Below are 21,611 nucleotides of genomic sequence, written 5' to 3'. Positions count from 1 at the left end.
TGTTTTCTGTAATTCATTTGAACAGTACTCAGTGACATCTGTTAGACATGTGGCAGTGTGCCAAATGCTGGGAGTGTCATGCACAGAAGACAGGGACCTGCCCTCCCGCAGCCTGTGATGTCCCCGGTGCTGGTCCAGCTCTATTGATTGGCACAACAGATATCGCCAGAGGGAAGCCAGTGCCATCAGCTGGGGGAAGAAAGGCCTACTCTTGCACACATTTTGTGCATTGGGTCTCTGGTTAGGAAATAAGTGTATTTAAAAAGAAATACTGGTCATTAGCTTGCATGGGAAACCTTGCAATGTCACTTACCATATATACAATAAAACAATAAAAATTAAGTGAGATAAAGTCCATCAGATATTATTGCTTTCTGATGGTTCTAAGCTTGGAGTCAGTAACCTTTGGGCTTAAAAGGAAGATTAGCATTCAAAAAGAGATGTTCAAGATACATTGAGACTTTCTCCCTGATATTATTCAAGAGAGAATTGAAGTGGGTGTAACTTGCTCTAGAAGTGATTGACTACTATGTAATGCTATATCTGAGCACTACCTGAAATCATCTCACATACCCCCGGGGTACATTTTAGAAACATTTATCAGGCTAAGCCAAGTGAACTATGTGCCCCTCCCTTTCCTGCCTTTTGACCTCCTGCCCCATGTGGTATCATCAAAAGTTAGCTATTATCATTTGATTTTTCTTATTTCCCTCTGTGTTCCTGGTGCCACACACCATGTCTGTTACAGAGCAGCAGCCACAATTCATGTCACTTGCATGGTTGAATAAAGATGTGTCCTCACTGACCATGTATCCATGGTCTCCAGCTAGTCTACAGGTCATGTTGCTGTGAATCAGGTTGGATGCAGCTTCATGGGTTTGCATTGCTGAGCTGGGCTTCCGGTGGATTTCAGCCTCCAGCTGCCATTGGCTGAAAGGCCCCTTGTGCAAGAGCAGCCTTCCCAGCTACACCCAGCTGCCCTGTATAAAGGTAAAGGGCATGTTGGTTCCTAGAACATGTATGGGGAGGACTTCTGCAAATGCTCCTTGTATGAGGAGAAAGTGGTGAAGCTCGACTTTTTCAGGTATGCCTTTGATGTATTATGAAGAGCACTTCAGAATAATAGTAACTGAAATTCAATATACAAAGAAAAGAGACTTTACATAATATTTAAAAGCATGCATTCTAAAGGCGAAGGTGATTTACTAGTAAGGAGCAATTATTTCATATAATCATCTTTTGTTATAGGATAAGGATATAAAAATCCATATTTCTTTAACAGAACAATGTTCCAACTCGTGCTGCCTTCCTTTTCTTTCCTCTTTTTCTTCCTTTCTTTAGTTCTTTCTCTCCTCTCATTCCTCCTCACTTAGCTCTTCTCTTCCTCCCCTCTCCATCATCCTCCCTCTCCCCTTTTCCCCCTTTCTTTCAAAGTCTCCTTTGACTGTTTTCCTCATGGATTGGTTACTGGTAGCCTGTGGGCTGACCTTCAGGGAATGAATGGGAGAAGAATCAGTTCTTAATCAACTTTTAATGTATCTGTTTTAGAGATGAAGAAACAGAGAGACTTGAAAGAAATCAGTCCCACAGCTTGTGTGGCCTTGGTCATTTGTATTTTATATGTTATTTGTAGTGTGTATCATGATTGATGAAGTAACTATGGTTCTAAAAGCTAATAGACATAGTAGGCAGAGGAAAGAGAAGGTGAAAATAGTCCTGGTGATGGAACAGTTCCAGTTTGTTATTCAGCAAATATTTTTGAGCCAGTTCAGTGGAGTAAGGAGGCACAGCCTGATTAGATGGGTTTCCCAGAGCCTGGAACAATTGGGACCAGAAAAGAAGGTGAACAAAACTTAGAAAATTGAGTTTTGCTGCAAAGAGGATGAAAGAAATGGGGAAATAACTGTTGTAGGAGGTTTTGGAGGGGTAGGTTCAACACAGATTTGTATTTAATTATTTTTGGCCAAGGGAAATTATAGCCTGCTTAGTGCTTATGGAAATGATCTTATAGATAGGGGAACATAAATGATGTAAGGGGGGAAATTTGCTGGAATGATGTCTCTGAGTTGGGATGAGGGATGGTATGAATGAAAGATACTTAGAGGAGTATAGGCAGGACATCTATAGAAAGATGAGGCAAGGCAGGGTCTTAGAAGACAGACACTGAGAGATGCGAGCACAGAGAGGTTCGCTTCTGTGTGCTCTAACTCCCTCGGAGAATACGAAGTGTATTGGCTTCCAAGGGCTGCCATATCAAGGCACCATAAGCTAGGTGGCTGTATCAGTCAGAGTCTCCAGGGAAACAGAATAATACGATAATATGGAAACTGAGAAGTTCCAGAATCGGGGCGGCAAGCTGGAGGCTCAGGAGAGTAGACGGTGTAGTAAAACTACAGTTCATAGGCCCAAGAACTGATGGTGTAAGTTCCATCTGGAAAGCTGGCAGCCTCAGGACTCAAGAGAGCTGGTGTTCCAGTTCTAGTCCAGAGGTAGGAAAAGATTGGTGTTCTAGGTCAAGATAGCCAGACAGGAGGAATTCCTTCTTTGTCTAGGGAGTTACCTTTTTGTTCTAATCGGATCTTCAACTTACTTGCTGATGCACCCACATTGGGGAGAACAATCTGCTTTACTCACAGTCTACTAATTTAAATATAAATCTCATAAAAACACTCTCACAGAAACACCCAGAATAGTATTGGACCAAGTATGTGGGCATCCCATGGTCAAGTTGACACATTAACCGTCACAGTGGCTTAAAACAATCAAAATTTATTCTCTCACAGTTCTGGAGGCCAGAAGTCTAAAATCCAGGTGTCAGCAGGGTTGATTCCTTGTGAAGATTGTGAGGAAGAATCTTTTCTGTGTCCCTTCCTTATCTTCTGATGGTTGTTGTCATTTCTTGGCATTCTTTGGCTCTTTAGACATATCACTCCAAAATCTGCTTCAGTTGTGACATAGCATACTCCTATGTGTGTCTGTGTTTGCATTTCCTTTTTCTTAGAAGAACACATTGGATTAGGGCCCACACTAATAAGGTATAACCTCACTTTATTTTGATTACACATGAAAATACTTTATTTCCAAATGAAAATCACACTCATAGATTCTAGGATTTTAGTCTTCAAACATATATTTTTGGAGGACACAATTCAACCCATATCAGGAAATGAGACCCTCAGCTGAGGAGGAGGATAGGGAAGAGAAGGGAGGTATCAAATAGTCATACGAGAGAGTGGGAGAGTACACCTACCTCCAACTGCAGAGAGAATGCTGAGTCCCTTGAACTGGGGGTTCATGGTCATGCACTGCATGTGAGGCCAACCAGCTTGGTTGTGTGGGTTTTCCAACCATGGGAGTCTCTGCGCATGCAGCATGACTTGAGCAGAGAGTTGGTTTTTACCAGGGCTGGTTTTCCAAGTGAGTTTGATGAAGTGGTTATTAAATGGGTATGAATGGGATTTGTTATGATGATTGACCTTGGATATTAAGCTGGGTAAGGAAGGCTGAGAGGACATGTGAGGGTGGGTCATAGGGAACAGGTAGAAGATGAATTGGTTGATGTTTCTGTCTGGTTGAAAATGATGGGGATCCAAGGTAGTTTTGGGAATTGACTGAAATAAGAGATTGTGGTCCAAGAGTTGGATGCTTAAAATGGAGCTGAGGACAAGTGGCCTCTAAGTACCTAAGATTTTAAATACATTTTCTAAAATCATACCACTATTGTTTTAAGGAGTCTTTTTTTTATTTATTACTTTTACCTATGAAATTCCATCTCTTTGCCCTAGGCAAATTCAGAAGGTTATTAATTTTCATTACAAAGTAGTAACCTGTTCATATTGGCATTGCTAGCTTGATTTCTAGTCTTTGTCTCACAAATGTGAGATAGCTCTGGTTATGTTTACTGAAATAAATAAATGAGTATCATTTCTGAGCTACTCTATTGTGATTTAGTGGTTCATGACTTCTATATGTAACATAAGGTGCTAAAGCTACTGTAATTATGAAATGGGATCCTTTGATTATCAATGGAGATTCCATCCATGGAGGAATATTTGGAATAAGTGTAATTTACTGGCTTCACTATCATCTTTTGTTATTTACAATGTGGTAGCAAATCTAATATCCAAATATATTTACCGATAGGTACTGTTGGTCTTGTCATATCCTTTCCCCAAATTCTCATTGACTTTTTCTAACCTGACCCATATCTATTTTTTCCAGCTTCACCTTCTGCTCTTCACTTTTTGTACTGTGTGTTTCAGCCAAACTAGACTACCTGCTGGTTTCCCAATAATATGGCCCTCTTGCTGCTGGGTTTTACTTTTTTCTGTTCTTGGCCTTGTCTTTTAACATACTGTTATATCACCTGACCTTCAAGACCCTGATCAAGGGACACCTCTTCCCTTTTGTCTTGTGGTTCACAAACATTAGCACATAACAGAATCACCTGGAGGTGCTGCCCTAGGGTAGATGACCCTGCCCCATCCCATGAGGTTCTGATATAGCAATTTCTGAGGTGGGCCCTGAGAACCTGCAATTACAGAGAGTTCCCAGGTGATGCTGATAGTCTGGAACTGCCATGCTATTGGGCTAAAGTCTTTTTTATCAATTACATTGACATTTTGGAGACTGTTTCCCCCTAAAACTTAATTCTGTCACACTGCAAACCTAATATTATCAAATAGTTATTAGGAAATACTTATTTATCTAGTGCCTTCTATATGCACATAGTTTATGCATGTTAGATGGATTACTCAAGGCGAGTATTTACATCACTTGAAATCGTATTGAATGTAATTTAATCTTGGATGAGTCAACAGGCACCTCTGCTCAATGCATTGCCTGCAGTGTATCATTATGAATGTCAATCACAATTTTATGGCATTCTAGAAAAAAATAGTTCATTTGAGCTTTCTGCAAAAGCTGATAAACCAGAGATTTAAAAGACCGGAGACTACAGTTTTGTAACTGTATATCAAATGCATGCGGATGTAGTTGTTGGCATTTATTAGCAATAGAGGCAATTTAGCCAGTCCTTTGGGCTTGGCTCTTGTGTTTGGGGCAGATATGGGCACATTCTGTGAGGGGCCTTTGCTGAGGCGAAGAGGAACAAGGTGAGTCTGAGGAGATTGGGGTCTTTCTGAGCAAAGGTCCTTGTGGTCAAGAAGGCTCCAGCCTCTTTGGTATCTTTGTGTTGCTCCATTCAGGGCTGAATCCAGGACAAACAAATAACCTACCCACAGCTGCCTTTGCTTAAATCAGTTCAGCAGATTGTGTTCTCAGAAGCCAGATAAAATCTGGCACTTACTTTGTATCTATTGACTTTTGCTTAAAAAAACAACACAAAAACTCTGGAAATCTTGCTTGATTGAGTTTTATAATAATGTTGCATTAAAGGGAAAATACAATTTCTGATAGATTAGTAGTGAGAATGGTTTGGTTTTTTAAAGAAATGCTATTATCTATATGTAAATGGTGTAAAAATTACAGGATGTCTTTTATTGCAAACTTCCTTTTGAGTCATTTGTCTCCCATAGAGTCCCTCCCTTTGGTGTTTCCTTCTCATCACTCCACTTGAGTGGTTTGCTTCTGTAGCTTTGGAAGGGAAGCATTTTCCTAATGGGGCACAAGATCAGCCTGTGGAGCCAGCCTTCTGCTAATGCTTCAGAAGTGATGCTACTGAATTAGCTTTGTCTCAGAACGAAGTGGGGGCTGATAGGAGCCCAGAGGGACCCAGTCTGCAGGCTCTGCTTGAGAACCAAGCATCCTCTGGCTCGTCCCCTCCCCTTCGCCTTGGCTTGTGGAAAACAGGACTGGCAAATCTTCCCTGTGGGAATGGGGTGGGGCACAGAGCCTTAGGCTGAAGAGTGACCGAATTGAGCTCAGTGGGGGAGAGAATTGCTAGAGGTCTTGGGACCCAGTGAGGAGTAATTTTTTTACCCTCTCTAAACATGTGTGAAGGAGCCAGTGGTTAAATGAATTACATGCATTTTTTTTGGACAGAGTTTTTGTATCTGACCTTTACAAAGAGGGTTGGGACCTTAGTCTCTGCAAAGTCAAATTGAGCCACACCCTGAGTTGGCTCTACTTTTTGCTTTGTCGATGCCTTTTTCCCGCTCTCCCTCCTTCTCTGTTTCTTCTTTCATGACTTTTTTACTTTTTCTGATGCCTCCAGACCACAAGAGAGCTTTCCCTCCAATGGCTGTTTAGATATGCATAGTCTCAAACTCATTGTTTGACTCATTGTGTGTAGTTGAAACTGAAATGGTAAAAATTAATTTCAATTTGAGCAATTCATATGTCTTTATTAGTAATAAAATACATTTAATTGAAAATAACTAATAGATATACCCCAGAAATGAACAAAGGTTTTTATCATGACTGATTATAGAAAATGAACGATGGAATTTAGGGCACAGTTTCAAGGAGGATTGAGTAAGTGGGGAAGATGTATGTATTATAAAAATTAAAAACTAGAAGATAGAATATCACTAACCAAAGGATTATTATCAGTATTTTTCTTTAAAAAGATGAATGAGCCGAAACCAGTTTGACTCAATGGATAGAGCGTCGGCTTGGGCACTGAAGGGTCCCAGATTTGATTCCGGCATGTACCTTGGTTGCGGGCATATCCCTAGTACGGGGTGTGCAAAAGGCAGCTGATCGATGACTCTCTCTCATCGATGTTTCTAACTCTCTATCCCTCTCCCTTCCTCTTTGTACAAAATCAATAAAATATATTAAAAAAAAGATGAATGAAAGCAAATATGTTAAAACCTTTGTATACCACTTTTTAATCAAAATGCCTTTTGTGATAATCGACTAACTGGTTTGGACTAGAAGGTTAATGGCCCAGAGATGGCCTCCTCCACTGTGATGTTTGGGTCTATGTGCACACTCTCATAGGATGGAGAACCCTGAAGGGGAAATCATGACATAAATTTGTGATCACCTCAAGTAGCTTCTCACATTATAAAAACATAGTAGTAGAGGATTTGATCAAAAGAATTGGTTGGATATTTTTAAAAAAATATATTTTATTGATTTTTCACAGAGAGGAAGAGAGAGAGATAGAGAGCTAGAAACGTCGATGAGAGAAACATCGACCAGCTGCCTCTTGCACACCCCCTATCGGGGATGTGCCCGCAACCAACATACATGCCCCTGACCAGAATCGAACCTGGGACCTTTCAGTCCCCAGACCGATGCTCTAGCCAAACCGGCTTCAGCTGGTTGGATATTTTGATTGAGTGAATACGCAGTTTAAGAAAGAGGGAGAAGTAAAAATGCAGCCCTGGTCTCTGACTTTGACCTTTCATTGATGCTGGGGCTGAGATGGACACCCTGGAGAAAGGAGAAGGTTTGTGGGGGGAAGGGTGGTCCCTGGAGAAGACAACTAGCTCACTTTTGGGCACTTTGACTTTGGGATGCATATGCCCTCAGTTATTTAACCTCTTTGTTCATCAGTTTTGAGCTCTGCAAAATGAGTTTAACTATAGTTTCCACTATGGAGAGTTGTTGTCAGCATCTTTGAGTCATTACACTTAAAATAGTGCTTAAGATAATGGCGATGGTGATGGTGTGAGGATGTAGTAAGATGTCAGGGGTTTAATGTGTAGTCATTCCCCCTAGCCTGTCTGTTCAACATCTTTTTTATATGAATCCTTTCCTTATCTGAGGTCAAAAACAGCAGTCTGCAGAATTCATCCATTAATAATAGGTCTCTAATGGAAATATTTATTCACCTGGTGTTTTACAGATATGAAAAGAAGAATTATTGAAATCAGTTTTCAATAAGTAAGGGAAGAAAAGTAACATGATGGACAATTGAGAGAATGAGAAAAGCAAAACCCTAAAACAAAACAAAAACCAAAGGGATAAAAGAAGAAAATAACAATCCTAGTAATGAATGTCATTAATTATGCAGTAATGATTTTACCTTACAGTTACGGCTACCATCCCACTGTGTCCTGTGTCAGGACCTGTGTTGCCTGCTCTGCCTGCTGGGTTCACCCAGTTAATCCATATGCAGCCCTGTGAAGTCTGGGTACCATTACTGTTCCCATCTACAGTTGAGCATCCTCTAGCTTGGGAGGTTAAATGACCTTCCAAGTTCATGCATCTAGTAAAAGGTGGATTCAAATGCAAGAAACCTTCATTTTTTGTGGAAGAAGAGGAGCTTCTTAAATGAGTTCTTAACATACTGATGGATTCTTCTGGCCCACAATAACTAATTTTGCTTCTTTCTGTTAACTGCATGATCAGGAAGAAAGCACATAAAAATCACCTGTCATATACATGAAATATTTGGATGCTTAGGTCTTTTACAATTTCTTCCTCTTTTTCATGATGGTAGGGTTGAGTAAAACATTAATGTCATCGATGACTTGGTAGCTGTAGACTTCCATTGAGAATTGTTGAAGTCAGGCATGACTAATCTGCAGACTGTATGTTAGAGGAAAAGCTCTTGCCTTAGGAAGTATCATCAGAGCTATCAGGGCCAATGAGAGTTTTCTAAACTTGCTGGAATACAGGCTTTTGAATTTGGGGGCCTACTTATATAATAAAAACAGTATATAGCACACACTGTATTGGGAATCTGTGCTGAATCCAAGAATGAAAAATTACATACCCCCAGGGCAGAGTCAGCTGGGTGTGTGACTATGAACTGAGGCAAGACAGAGGAGTTGTGAGCCAAATGGAACCAATTAAGTACCCTTGGATTCGGACCTAAGGTTGTTTACCAAGCCCATTCACTGGTAGAGAGTCAAGTTTCTCTATCTTTCTTGTCTGTAATTTAATTTACTGATTGTCTTTAACAAAAGAAAAAGGTTGTAGGAACTTGGGACTAAATTGCAAAAAAAAAAATCCAGATTTTATGAGCATGTTGAATGCAACTAAGGAAATATAAAGTTGTTCTAAATTTACATGCCAAATATGCACCTGTTTTGAATTTGTAGCTCTGATTGATATTGCTTTTTGGAATAAGTTCAGGGGATCTGTGTTGTACTTGAAGCAGATGATGGAAGGCTGCAGGCACAGGGAGAGTGAAATCCATGTTAAGTGATCACAGAATTCCCTCCTGAGAGTCCAGTTCACATCAATAGGAAATTTTATGAGAGATATTGCACCCAGCTTTCCCAAACTTAACTTTATGGCTGCAAAATACAGGAAAGCCCATTTAGGTTTGTTTCTTGGGAGGGGAAATGAATGAAATATGTGTCATTTGTATCATGAGTGTTGTAATACCATGGTTATTTATGTTAGTACTATAAAAATATCTTTTGTAATAACTCTGAATCATAATATTGATTGACTTTGTAGTGATTTTGCTGTGAGATTTGGTAGCTTTCATACTGTATGGCCCATGATTGAGTCAGTATTTTGATATAAGGTAGTAAGTGGAAGCAATGATAAGAAATGGTCTTGTTTTAATCAAAGGATAATTTGTTTAAGACAGTGGTCCTCATAGAGGGATCAGTGTAGCATGGCAATGGGAGTACATTTACTCCTTTCCTTTGTCCCTCATTCTTTTGTTCTCCAGGATGAGGGAGGGGACAGATTGCCCACCATATGTAGTTGAAAATATTTTCCACTTGGTTAAGTCCTGTCCTGAACTACTCTTTTAGGGCTGGCTGTTTATTTTCTTTATTTATCAAGTGTCTTTCTGCTTCTTGGAAATACAGCAGTGCTGTTGTTCACAGAGACTTGTGATTATTTGTATTGATAAGCTAGTTGACTCATAAAAAGAATAGTTTTAATTAAAAAAATAGATATATGTATGACCTGTGACTCTAATAATGAATCAGTCTACTAAACTACTTGTTTATCCAATGTTTGCTTAAGTTTCTTAGTATGTAGCACAGTCAAAAGCAATGAGTAAGATCTGGTTAAGATTGGTATGTGTGTATGTGTGTGTGTGAATTTGTAATGACTTTGCTGTGAGATTTGGTAGTTTTGAGTAGTGACTACATGTATCATGTTCTGATTAATTATTGCTGTATAGCAAGTCAGCTCCAAAAATAGCTGTGTAAAACAATAAGAGCTATTTATTTTGCTCACAGATCTGCAATTTGGAGATGGCTCTGTGAGGTCAGGTGAGGCAGATCCATTGGGACTGAAGGATCCACTTCAATGTGGCTTATTCCTATGTCTAGCAAGTGTGTGCTGGTTATCTGCTGGGAGCTGATTTGGGTTGCCTGTTTCTTCTCCACATGCACCTCTCCTTGGGGTTGAGCTTCCTCACAACATGGTGGCTGGATTCCAAGAATTAGTGTTGTAAGAGACAGCAGCTGTGGTCTTAAAATTTGAATTAGGAGGGACCTACACCCTTTCTCTTGAGGTGAGGGGTGTCAAAAATCAGCAGCCATCTTTAATCTACCATTGGACTGCTTACCTTTGTCTCTATGAACTGTTTGCTTTCCTGCTGTTTGGCATTTCTTAAGGTATTTATTTACTTTTATTATCACCCCCATTACTCACTTTGTTGTTGTTTTCTTTTATTTTTTTTATGCATTTCCAATGGGGACAAAAATTGATTCTTGAAGTGGGAGGCAAAAAAAATCTTAGATTTACAATAAGAATGGCTATACCACAGAACATAAACTGTATACATGTGGTATTAAAATTTCATGGGACTGGGAGAGGCAGTTAGGGGGAAAAAAGTCTTAAAAATGCTCCTTGGGGGCAATAATGTAAAAAACTTTAAGAAACACTTCTGTAGTTCCAGCACAGATCTGTTATCCTCTCTTCCATAAAGCCTGTCCCAACCAATCCCAGCAAACTTAATTGTTCCCTTTTACTTACTTGTAGCCATTTTATTTGTATAGCTGCAATATATTAAGCTGTTTGATTCCTCTTTCTTACTATCAGAGCTTTTTATGTGTATACACCATGGACCTATAAATGCCATAATTATTACTCAGTCATTGAATTGAATCAAAAGGAACTAAGGGGAAATTTTTATATTAGTTTAGGTTCTTCCAGAAATAGACACTGAGACGGGGATTTAGGTGCAGGTAGCCTTTATGAATGGGCAGGAAACACTAGTGGGAGCAGCAAAGGGGAACATGAAAGGAGAGGTAGCTGAGGGAAGGAGAGAGGGTGCTATAAGCCAGTGAAGGGGGACAGGGAAGGAGAGGGTTGCTATCAAGCTAGCTACCATGTGTTAGTGGAGCTTACTCCTGTAGGGAAATTCTCAAAAATGTATAAATGTGAAACCAACATCAAACCAAAAAATTAAAAAAAATATATATAGTCCCACAACTACTTGTAGGGCTGAGGAGCTGGAGTATTTTACTTAATCTCACTCTCTGTCATTCACTGATTGAGACCACCCAGGGGTGTTCATCTGTTGCACTTGGCTTCCCTGTGTGGCTTTGGAAAAAGCCCTAGACAGAGAGAAAGTAGGACCGATGGTGGAAATTATGGGAGGCCCAGAAGGTGGGGGTGGGGGCTAAGGGCAAAGGGCAGCTGTCAGCTTCCTTAGAACATTATGACTAAAATGGTCAGAAGCAAGGTGATGAATGGTCTTTGTTTGAAATGGGGAAATTCTTACTTTCTCAATGTCAGTCTTCCTGACATTGAAGTTCAGCTCCATGAAGACAGGAAACATACCTGTCAACACTAAATACCCAGCAGAATTTTTGACTCAATCACTGGGAGGATTTACGAAGGAAGGGTGCACAAACCAGCACTAGGATTAAGAGGTGTGTGTTCTTTATTGTGTTCTAATTCAAGGGAGGTCAGAGCAGGTAAGACACAGCTGGTAATGAAACCTGACAAGTGCCAGGTTCTATTTTCCTTCAAGAACTCTTAGAAAACAAACACACTAATCACAAGGTGGATTTGCTCCGGGTGGCGGCCTTTACTGCTTAGTGAACCAGACATGTCTGTGACTGAGGAGCCCAGCGTCAGATTCAGGCTTACTGAACTCAGCCAGGTCCAGGCCAGGAACTGCTCACATGCTTCGTTGTCTAATCCTGAGGCATTTAGCATTGTGCTGGGGTCAAGTGCAGCCAAAACAAGCAATATTGATGGGTGGCCAGTGAAATACCTGACTCCATGAAGAGTCCACATGATGAGAACCCCCCCCCCCCCCCATTATGAGCTGAATTGCCTCCCATGCATGTTGAAGTCCTAGCCCCCAGTGTCACAGGCCCTTATTTAGAAATAGGGTCTTTGCAGAGGTAGTCAAGTTAAAATGAGGTCATTAGGTTGAGACCTAATCCAATATGGAGTCCTTACAGAAAAAGGACACTTGGACTCAGAGACAGACACACACAGAGGAGATGATGTGACGACACGGAGATAAGGTAGCCATGTGCCTGGAGTGACACATCGATAAGCCAAGGAAGGCCAACGGTTGCCAGCAGATACCAAAAGCCAGAAGAAGCAAGGGAGTTCCTCCAGGATTGTCATAGAGAGCCTGGCTCTCCTGACACCTTGACTTTGGGTTTCAAGACGCCAGAACCATTAGACAATACATTTCTGTTGTTTCTCGCAACCCAGTTTTTGGTACTGGGTTATAGCAGCCCTGGAAAAGTAGTGTGGTACACTTTCTTTTCTTCCTTTAGTTTTGACAAAAAAGAAAAACAATCTTTTCCAAATGGTTGTCCCCTCCTCCCCTTCTTCGTCCTTTTTGCTTGCTTTCTCATGTATGCTGCAGTGAGTAATAGTTGACATCTACCTGTGGCTTCCCTCAGGTTAGGAAGGACATTCCATTCTTAAACCACTGGAGAGAACAGAGCAGTCCTTCTTCAGATGTTTGGCTGTTACTGAAAAGGGAGTCATTTTCTTTATTGAAACAGTCTGCCATCCCTGCCAGGATCCGGTGGGAGCGAGTCTCTACCACTGTGGCAGTTGGGCAGGGCTGGCCTAGGAGGTGGTCTGCACCTCCTACATAGGGTTTCCGGTCGTGGTACAGGCACAGAGCCTTCCTTTCCAAGGAAATTTGTGTGGTTTTGGTGAACCCAAGTCAGGCCACTGGTCACAGTCTCTGTGTCTGAAGTTGTCACCATCCCACTAGTGAGATTGGACGTTTGTTTGGTTGTGCTCTTGAACCAGAGTCCATTGCCCAGGTAATGTCAGAACTGGAGCAGTTAGTTGCTTCAAGCTGGTAGTGAACTGGAATGAAGGGCTGGAAAGGAGCCAGGTCAGATAAGAACAGTGTGTGTTTAGTTTATAGCCATTGTTTTCTAATTCCAGTAATGTTGTTTCTCTTCACTCGCTTAATTATTTGTTTACTCATTAGACATTCATTTAGTGATTACTCCTTGTCAGGGATACAAAAAAGAAACAACATATAAACAGTGCATTCAAGTGATATGGGTGGTATGAAAATGCTGATTATTGTACAAGATACAGTTCAAGGCATAAAGCAGGCAGAGGTATGACATGAAGAGCTCCGGGAAAGCCTCTGTGGACGGCATTTGCAGCCCAGCACACTCCAGTGAGCCCCCATCAAAGTGAGCTCTGGCATGTCACCTCCCTGATCACTTGAAGCCTGAGGACAAAATTATTTTTAATTTCCTCCCAACCTGCCAAGACAATGTTCAATCCAATATCAACCATAACAGAGTCCTGCAGAAGAATTTTGTATAGCAAAAAAGAAATGAAAATAAAACCAAATGGGTGTGGATGTAAATGTAAGGTGTGTTTGTAACATGCATCTGCTGTGTCCTAAAGAGCTGGGCATTCACTGGCACCACAAAGCCCAGCATGTCAAATTGGACCCTGAAGGTGCCCTTGGGGCTTAACTCAGGGACTGAGTGTAGTCCCTCAGGGAATGTGAGAAACAGTCTTTGGAATCTTAAACTCATTCCAGATCTTACATTGTTTTGACTGACATTCCCCCCCCCCCCCCCGTTTGTTTTTTTTGTGTGTGTGTGTGTGTGTGTGTGTGTTTTAGTGTGTTTATGCTGTTTAGTTTTTATCCTCTTTTCTGTGTCCTCATGTGTTGTTTGGCCACACACAAAAATTAAGAAGAAAACAATTCATTATGAAGAGATGAAACCAGACTCAGAGATTACTCAGATGTGGAACTGAAAATAATTTTGATTAATATATTAATGATTCTAGTGGGAAAAGTGGAGAGCGTGCATGAACAGATGGGGAATTTCAACAAAGAAATAGAAACTGTAAGAAAGACTCTAATGAAACGGCCAGGGAAAGAGCAGCAGCCACAGAGTAACAGAGGCAAAGCCTTTAATGAGCTCATCAACAAACTAAATGCAGCCAAAGGCAGAATAAGTGAACTGGAAGACGGACCATTGTATTGATTATATTTATTTTGTGTTACATTTCATTGTTTTTTTCCTGCCAACTTTATTGTTTGGTTTCTTCTACTCACTTTGGATTTCAAATATTTTAATTTCTTTATTTGCTTATTTCTTTCTTTCTTTCTTTCTTTCTTTCTTTCTTTCTTTCTTTCTTTCTTCTTTCTTTCTTTCTTTCTCTCTTTCAAAGCTGATTTTATTGCATAGAAAGTTTCCTTCTCTTCTAATATTGGCATTTGTGCTGTAGTATTTCCCATAAGTACTATTTTAGTGGCATCTCATTTTTGACATGCTTCATTTTCATTTAGTTCAAAGAACTTTCTATTTTCCTTTTTGATTTATTCTTTCATCTATGGGTTATTTAGCAGTGTGTTACTCAGTTTGCATGTTTGAAAAATTTAGAGATTTTTCTGTTATTACTTTGTATAATCTGAATAATATTTACTTAGTATTTTTTTTTCTTTATGACCCAGAATTTGGTTTTACACTTGAATTCTATTTGTTTTGGGGTGGAGTGGGTCTGTACTGGTAAATGCCAATTTTGTCAAGTTGGTTGGTGGTTTTATTCAAACCTTCTTTATCCTTGCTGATGTTCTATCTACTCATTCTATCAATTTTCAAGAGTGTGATATCGAAACCTCCAATAATATCTGTAGTTTTCCTCTTTTTTATTCTTGTGATCTAGCAGTTTTTATTGGCTTTTTGACTTTGGAGTGAATTTCTTATAGGCAGCATAGAATTGGGTCTTGTTTATAATATCACTCTATCAGCTTTTCAATAGGGGCATCTTAAATACTTCTCAGATTAATTTTACAGACTTTAAATCCTTCATTTTATTATTTTATTCTATTTTCTCATCTGTTTTTATTTGTGCTTACTTTTTTTTCTCTATTTTTGCCTTCTGTTTTATTATTCCATTTTATTTTTGTTAGTATGCATAACTTTTTGGTTTGTTATTTTAGTCCTTTATAGTTTATAGCGAATATAGTATATATCTTTAAGTTATCACAGTAGGGTATATCTTCAAATGATATTAAACCATGTCACATGTATTGTCAGATCCTTACAATAGTAAACCTTCATTTCACTTTTTCTGACTTTGGTACTAATGTTGCAATATATCTTATTTTTATATATGCTAAAATCACTACCATATTGTTATAATTCTAAAAATTAAAAATAGCTTTCAGTTAATTTTAAATATTAATTTCATTCTCTTGGGTGGATCCATTTTTTAAAATTGATTTTTAGAGGGAAGAAGAGAAGGGGAGGGAGGGAAGTAAGGGAGGGAGGATGAGAAGGAGGGAGGGAGGGAGGGAGAGAGAGAGAGAGAGAGAGAGAGAGAGAGATTGGTTTGTTGTTCCACTTATTTATGCATTCATTGGTTGTTTCTTGTATGTGCCCTGATTAGAGATTAAACCTGCAACATTGGCATTTCAAGGCTATGCACTGAGAGTAAACTTTTGTGAGTACTCACCCCAGTGCCCTATGAATCATGAATTTTTTCCAGTTTCGCTGGTAGGAACAGGTAATATTGCTGGCTCTGCGTGAACCAGCACTCTAATCTCAAATCTTTCCACTGGCTAGTTTCCTTTCATGTATACTCTGATTACTACTCTGCTGAATATTTAAGGAGACCCTCTGCAGATGTCCAGAGTTCTCTGTGTGTGTGGATTTCTTCTCTGTTTTTGTCTCTCAGACTTTCATCTCTGTCTCCTTAACTCTGGGACTTTGTCGGGTCCTTTCTGTATTTCTCCTTTCTGCATTACAGCCTGCAAAGTCAAATTCTTAAGTCAGACAATTGTGCATTTTACCTCATTTGTCTCATCTTTCAGTGATCACTGTCTTTCATTGACTGATACCCATTGTCTCACACACTGTTGTTTCATAATTTCTTTCCAGTTTATTTGGTTGTTATAAATGTGCCAATTTCATCCCTGTTACTCTATCTTATTTGGAAGTAGAAGTAAAAAATATATTGATCTTTAGTAATTTAATTTTATGTAGTGCAACAAGATATATCACCAGGGGCATGTGGGAATACCTTACACAGAGAATAAATTCCTAATTCCTGGTCCATTCTAATTGTGTGGGATGACAGACAGACATGTTGGATTACTTCTTTCTGTTACCCATTCATTTACTCAAACTCTTTTAGTTGAATTTTCATAATTTAAATATTGGTGTGAATTTGGGTGGTGAGTGCACAATGAGAATGCAGATGGTGTGTTATATATAGAGTTGTAAACTTGAAGTCCGTTTGATTTTATTGATCAGTCACCCCAATAATTTCAATACAAATAAATAAATATTGGCAGGAATAAATTCAACCGTACATAACTTTTCTTTTTTTCCATGAGTGGGTGAAATTCTTGTTATGATCTCTTAGCAGTTGTCATTTTACATAAGGGTTACAATTCAAATACCTATAAGGATAAAACAAGTAGTGTATAGAACTGAAGTTGGTATCACATGAAATGACTATAAAAATAGTGACTTGCATTTATCAATAGTATAGAAAAGAGTGCTGATAGTAGAGGAAAGTGGCACCCTGATGAATCGCAGAGGAAAATACCTAAGTAAATAAGGGTAATTGCATGACCAGCTGGAGCTAATTGCTGCCATGAGTGCAGGTTGTTTTTGCAGATCTTTTGATCTATCAGGAGGAGTGGAAGTTTTAATCCTATATACCCCAATATTTGAATATTCTTCAAATTTAAGAACTCTGCAAATCATATAAACCATTTATAGGCCAAATGTACCTTTGAGTTGAGGGCTTACAATCTGTCTTTTACAATAGTTTACCTGTTACATAGAAAATTGTTTGGAAGATTGGAAGATGATAAACAAATTAAACTAGGAATAAAGTAAGTGTGTGTGTATTTCAGATTAGTAACAAAAATAAATAAATGAATAGACACACCACACACACACACACACACACACACACACACACACACACCCCGAGGGAGCCTTTCATAAGCCTTGGGGGCTTTTTTGCATAGTCTGTGGGCATGGAGTTATTTTGTGCCTCTTCCACATAATCTCTTGAGAGAATCTGTGATAGTCAAAAGAAATGCTTCCATAATTAAAACCATGAATAAGTATGGGTGTGTGAACATGAGTATTTTCAGTTAGTTTAATAATAGCTATCACTTTAATAGATGTAGACAGTCTTTTAATGTTTAAGTGTCTGGATTTAGGCTTTTGAAATTAAGCTGGAACTTTTTGAATAAGGCAGTTACTAGGCAAATGCCAAATTGGTGTAGGTCTTTCTTTTCTTGGAATACCAGATCAATTAAAAAATTAATCCTAGAAATCAAATATCAATTTTGTACATGCCTTCTAATGTAGGGAAACTATTCAATCTTGTTTCACTTTCTAAAAAGGACAAAAGCAAACAAAAAAAAAATTCTTTGAGGCAGTATGGAGGGACCTGGAGAGTATTATGCTAAGTGAAATAAGCCAATCAAGAAAGACAAGTATCATATGATCTCATTCATATGTGGAATCCAAAGAATAAAATTAACTGATGAACAAAATAGATCCAGAGACATAGAAGAATGGAACAGACTATTGAATCTCAGAAGGAAGGAGGAGGAGGGTGGCTGGGTGGGTGGAAAGAGATTAACTAAAGAACTTGTATGCATATATGCATAAACCATGGACACACATAATGTGGGGAAGTGGGTGGGTGCAGGCTTGAAAGGGACAATAGGGAAAAAAGGGGACATCTGTAATTCTTTCAACAGTGAAGATTTTTTTAAAAAGAGAAAATATATTTAAATGAAGTTGATCTTAATTCAATTTTCTTTTATTCACTCTTTAAAAGTTTTTTAAAAAATAATTTCTTATTTTTCAATTACAGTTGACAATACAATATTATATTAGTTTCAGGTCTACAACATAGTGATTAGGAGTTCATATAACTTTTGAAGTGATCACCCTGATAAGGCTAGTACACATCTGACAACATACATGGTTATTACAATATTATTGACCATATTCTCTATGCTGTACTCTACATTCTGTGACTGTGTACATCTTTATAGCCCCAAGTGTGAATATCTTAGTCACTTTTCCTTTTTTACTTATCCCTCCATCTCCCCTCCCATCTTGCAACCATCAAAATGTACTCTATATCTATGAGTTTGTTTCTGTTTTGTTTGTTTGTTAATTTTTGTTTTTTAGATTTCTATATAAATGAAATGATATGATATTTGTCTTGCTCTGACTTATTTCACTTAGAATAATACCCAGTAGGACTATCATGTTTTTGCAAATGTAAAGATTTCTTTCTTTTTTATGGCTGAGTAATATTCCATTGAGTCTTCACTCCTCCTACCAATCTTGATGTAGCTTCTTCTTTATATCATTAGTTATAGGATTTAGTTCAGTTAGATTTTAGGCAGTTCTCAGTGTGAACTATTATTTTACAGAAAAATATACTTCATACTTTCATGTTTTGTGTGTGTGTGTGTGTGTGTGTGTATGTGTATGTGTGTGAGAAAATTCTAGAACAGCCATTTAAAAGCAGAAATCCAAGAATTTACATTAAAAATGATAAGTGAAAGATCTTACTAAAGGTCACAGAAGAGTATCACAATTATTAATTTTCTCATGTGAGAGGCATTTTATAGCACTTACTTTTTTTTAAAAAAGTAAGTGCTATAAAATGTTATCAAAGTATGACTGAGTTCTTACCTACCCCCCAAAGTAATCAAGTGAAATTTGATTATAAACAAATGTGGAAGTCCTACTGGTTTTTGTTCACTTGTACAAATTAGCAGTTCTATGGGGAACTGAACTTCTCCATTAATTTGATTCGCCCACTTGTTCCTGTGGTTCTCCCAAGGAGAACATTTGCAGTATTGTTGAAGCATCATTAGGGCATTACTGATTCAGTAATTTGCAAGTTAAAACTGACCATTGTAGTCAGCCTTCAAAATGCAACCAGGGATGAAAACCTTAATGCCTTCACTTTAATTTGAGTGAGGATAGCAGCCCAGTTATTTTAGGAAAAGAGGAAGCAACATTTGCCTTCAAAAGATGCTTTATATTGTATATTGGATACACAATCAGTCTACAAAGGTGAGATCCACCAGATTTGAATTGGTAAAATATGTAAATCCTTGCCCACTAACGTGTCAGAGATGAATGTCTGATTAGGAGCAGGAAGCCCCGACTAAAATTTTACCGGGCAAGACCATTACTCCACCCGCATAATGGGGCTTGATTTAGAGGCTCTATTTTAAGTTCACACATCCAGCACCAAATGCAGAAAGCTGAGCTTTGTTTAATTTGTCTGGGGGCAGTGCCCTAATTTTCTATAACACTATTCACTTCCCTTTCTTAAGAATGAATAACACATCTTCTTTATGAAACTCTGCATCTTTTCATTTGGGAGCAGTAGCTTTTCCAAGCTCCTCTATTTGGTTCCTCTTTTATGACCTTTAAAAAAAAAATTCTACTGGATTATGGTATTTGAAGTTGCGTTGTCCGTATTGCCCTTGTGTGTCTATGCAAAAGAACAAGCGGTATTATTTTAATGTGACATCACACAGCATTTTAAAATTGACAGATGAAGGAACTGAGGCCCAGGAAATATGAGGCCATGCAGTTCGGGCAGCAGGTTATAGCTCTGGGTCTTTGTTACCCTGCAGGAGAGCTTGCCACCAAATTGGGTGTCATTGCAGGGTCACTCTGTGGCTAGCCCTTGAGATTTGGAATTTATGTCATTTTGGCAGAGCTCAGGGCTTTATCATAGGCATGAATAACCTTGGGACTCAAATACTTCCTATAGATTGTGATTTGGTGCTTTATCATTAAGGCTCAGCCTGTTCAAGGGGCATCTCTTCTACACAGGAAGTGACTCTCTTCTCAAAGGGCTGGCCAACCACACTGCCCAGAAGTTCTGAGATCATCTTCCTGTCCTTGTCATGGGACCCCATGTCTCATTGGTTCAGTCACTCAGCCCACAGAGAGATGGAAAGTTCCAGACTGACATTCACATGCCCCCCTGGGTTACTTGGCTGGGGAGCCTGATAAAAAGAAATAAACAAGCATTTTAAAAACCCTGAATTGGGAATAGGAAGATAATAGAGTTCAAATTCCAACTTCAACAAAATCAATTGTGAATACGCAGTTACCACCCTCTTCTAAGCCTTGGCACCCCCAGCCGGGCAGGTGTGTGCCTTGCCTTTGCTCGCCTGTTCACTCCATACACCTTTGCTGAACACCTGCTTTCAGCCAGACACTGGGTAGGCCCAACTGGATCAGAAATACAGTGCTAGACGCTGCTTCAGAGGGTTGCTCACAGTAGGTGAAGCCTGTGAAACCAAGTGGCAACTGCAAATGTTTGTGACAATTTTGTTAGAAAAGCTAAGCAAAGAAAGTAAGATAATATTTAAAAGGGAAATAAAGAAAATGATTCCTTTATGAAAAAAAAAAATTTTAGCTTTTTTCCTCATTTTTTAAATTAAGGTATTATATATGTACATATCTTACCATTGCACCCCCTCCACCCCACTCCCATACATGCAAAAAATATTTTTTTTTTCCTTTAGTGGTTTTGTCCTTTTTGCCCACTGTGAAAGGACAGAGATAATATTGAATTTTCACTTTGCACAGGGCCCTGCAAACTATATATATTTACCAGTCACTTTCTATTCCCTTCTCTTGATACATTAGTCTTATGATGGTGTATATACTTTATTTATTGTCCGATATCTTCCACTAGAATATGAATGCCATACGAGCATAAACTGTTTTGTTTAATGAACTATCTCATGGGCTTACAACAGTTTACAAATCCACATGATACCTGTTGGAACACAAACTTGCCATGCTAATGGTCAGCTTTATGTGTCACCTTGGCTAGGCTACTATGCTTAGTTATTCTATCAAACACCAATCTTGACATTGCAGTGAAGGCATTTAAAAATATATATATATTTTATTGATTTTTTACAGAGAGGAAGGGAGAGAGATAGAGAGCCAGAAACTTAGATAAGAGAGAAACATCGATCAGCTGCCTCCTGCACGCCCCCCCCCCCCGCCCCCACCGGGGATGTGCCTGCAACCAAGGTACATGCCCTTGACTGGAATCGAACCTGGGACCTTTCAGTCTGCAGACTGACACTCTACTACTGAGCCAAACCGGTTTTGGAGCAGTGAAGGCATTTTGCAGATATAATTAAAGTCCATTATCATTTGAAGGAAGGGAGTCTTCCAAGATAAATTGGGTGGGTTTGATGCAATCAAGTGAGATACCTTAACGGGTCACCTGAGGTTTCCCTGAAGAAGAAATGCTACCCTGGGACAGCAGCTTTGGTC

General features: G+C 39.0%; 1 protein-coding gene across 2 annotated transcripts in view; it reads left to right on the top strand.

Annotated features, from left to right (window-relative positions):
- PID1 (phosphotyrosine interaction domain containing 1) overlaps positions 1 to 21,611 on the top strand; it is a 188,579-nt gene that overhangs the window by 71,290 nt on the left and 95,678 nt on the right. The window contains exon 1 of one of the 2 annotated variants that reach the window (XM_036421540.2): positions 1,060 to 1,084. The exons of the other annotated variant lie outside the window; for it this stretch is intronic. The gene's annotated coding sequence lies outside the window, so the exon portion shown is untranslated. Of the gene's footprint in view, positions 1 to 1,059; positions 1,085 to 21,611 lie in introns of those variants that run through there. 2 annotated transcript variants of the gene reach the window in all.

This window comes from Pipistrellus kuhlii, unplaced genomic scaffold, assembly GCF_014108245.1.
Source record: "Pipistrellus kuhlii isolate mPipKuh1 unplaced genomic scaffold, mPipKuh1.p scaffold_m20_p_7, whole genome shotgun sequence".
NCBI lineage: Eukaryota > Metazoa > Chordata > Mammalia > Chiroptera > Vespertilionidae > Pipistrellus > Pipistrellus kuhlii.
This window is presented reverse-complemented; position numbering and strand designations above follow the sequence as displayed.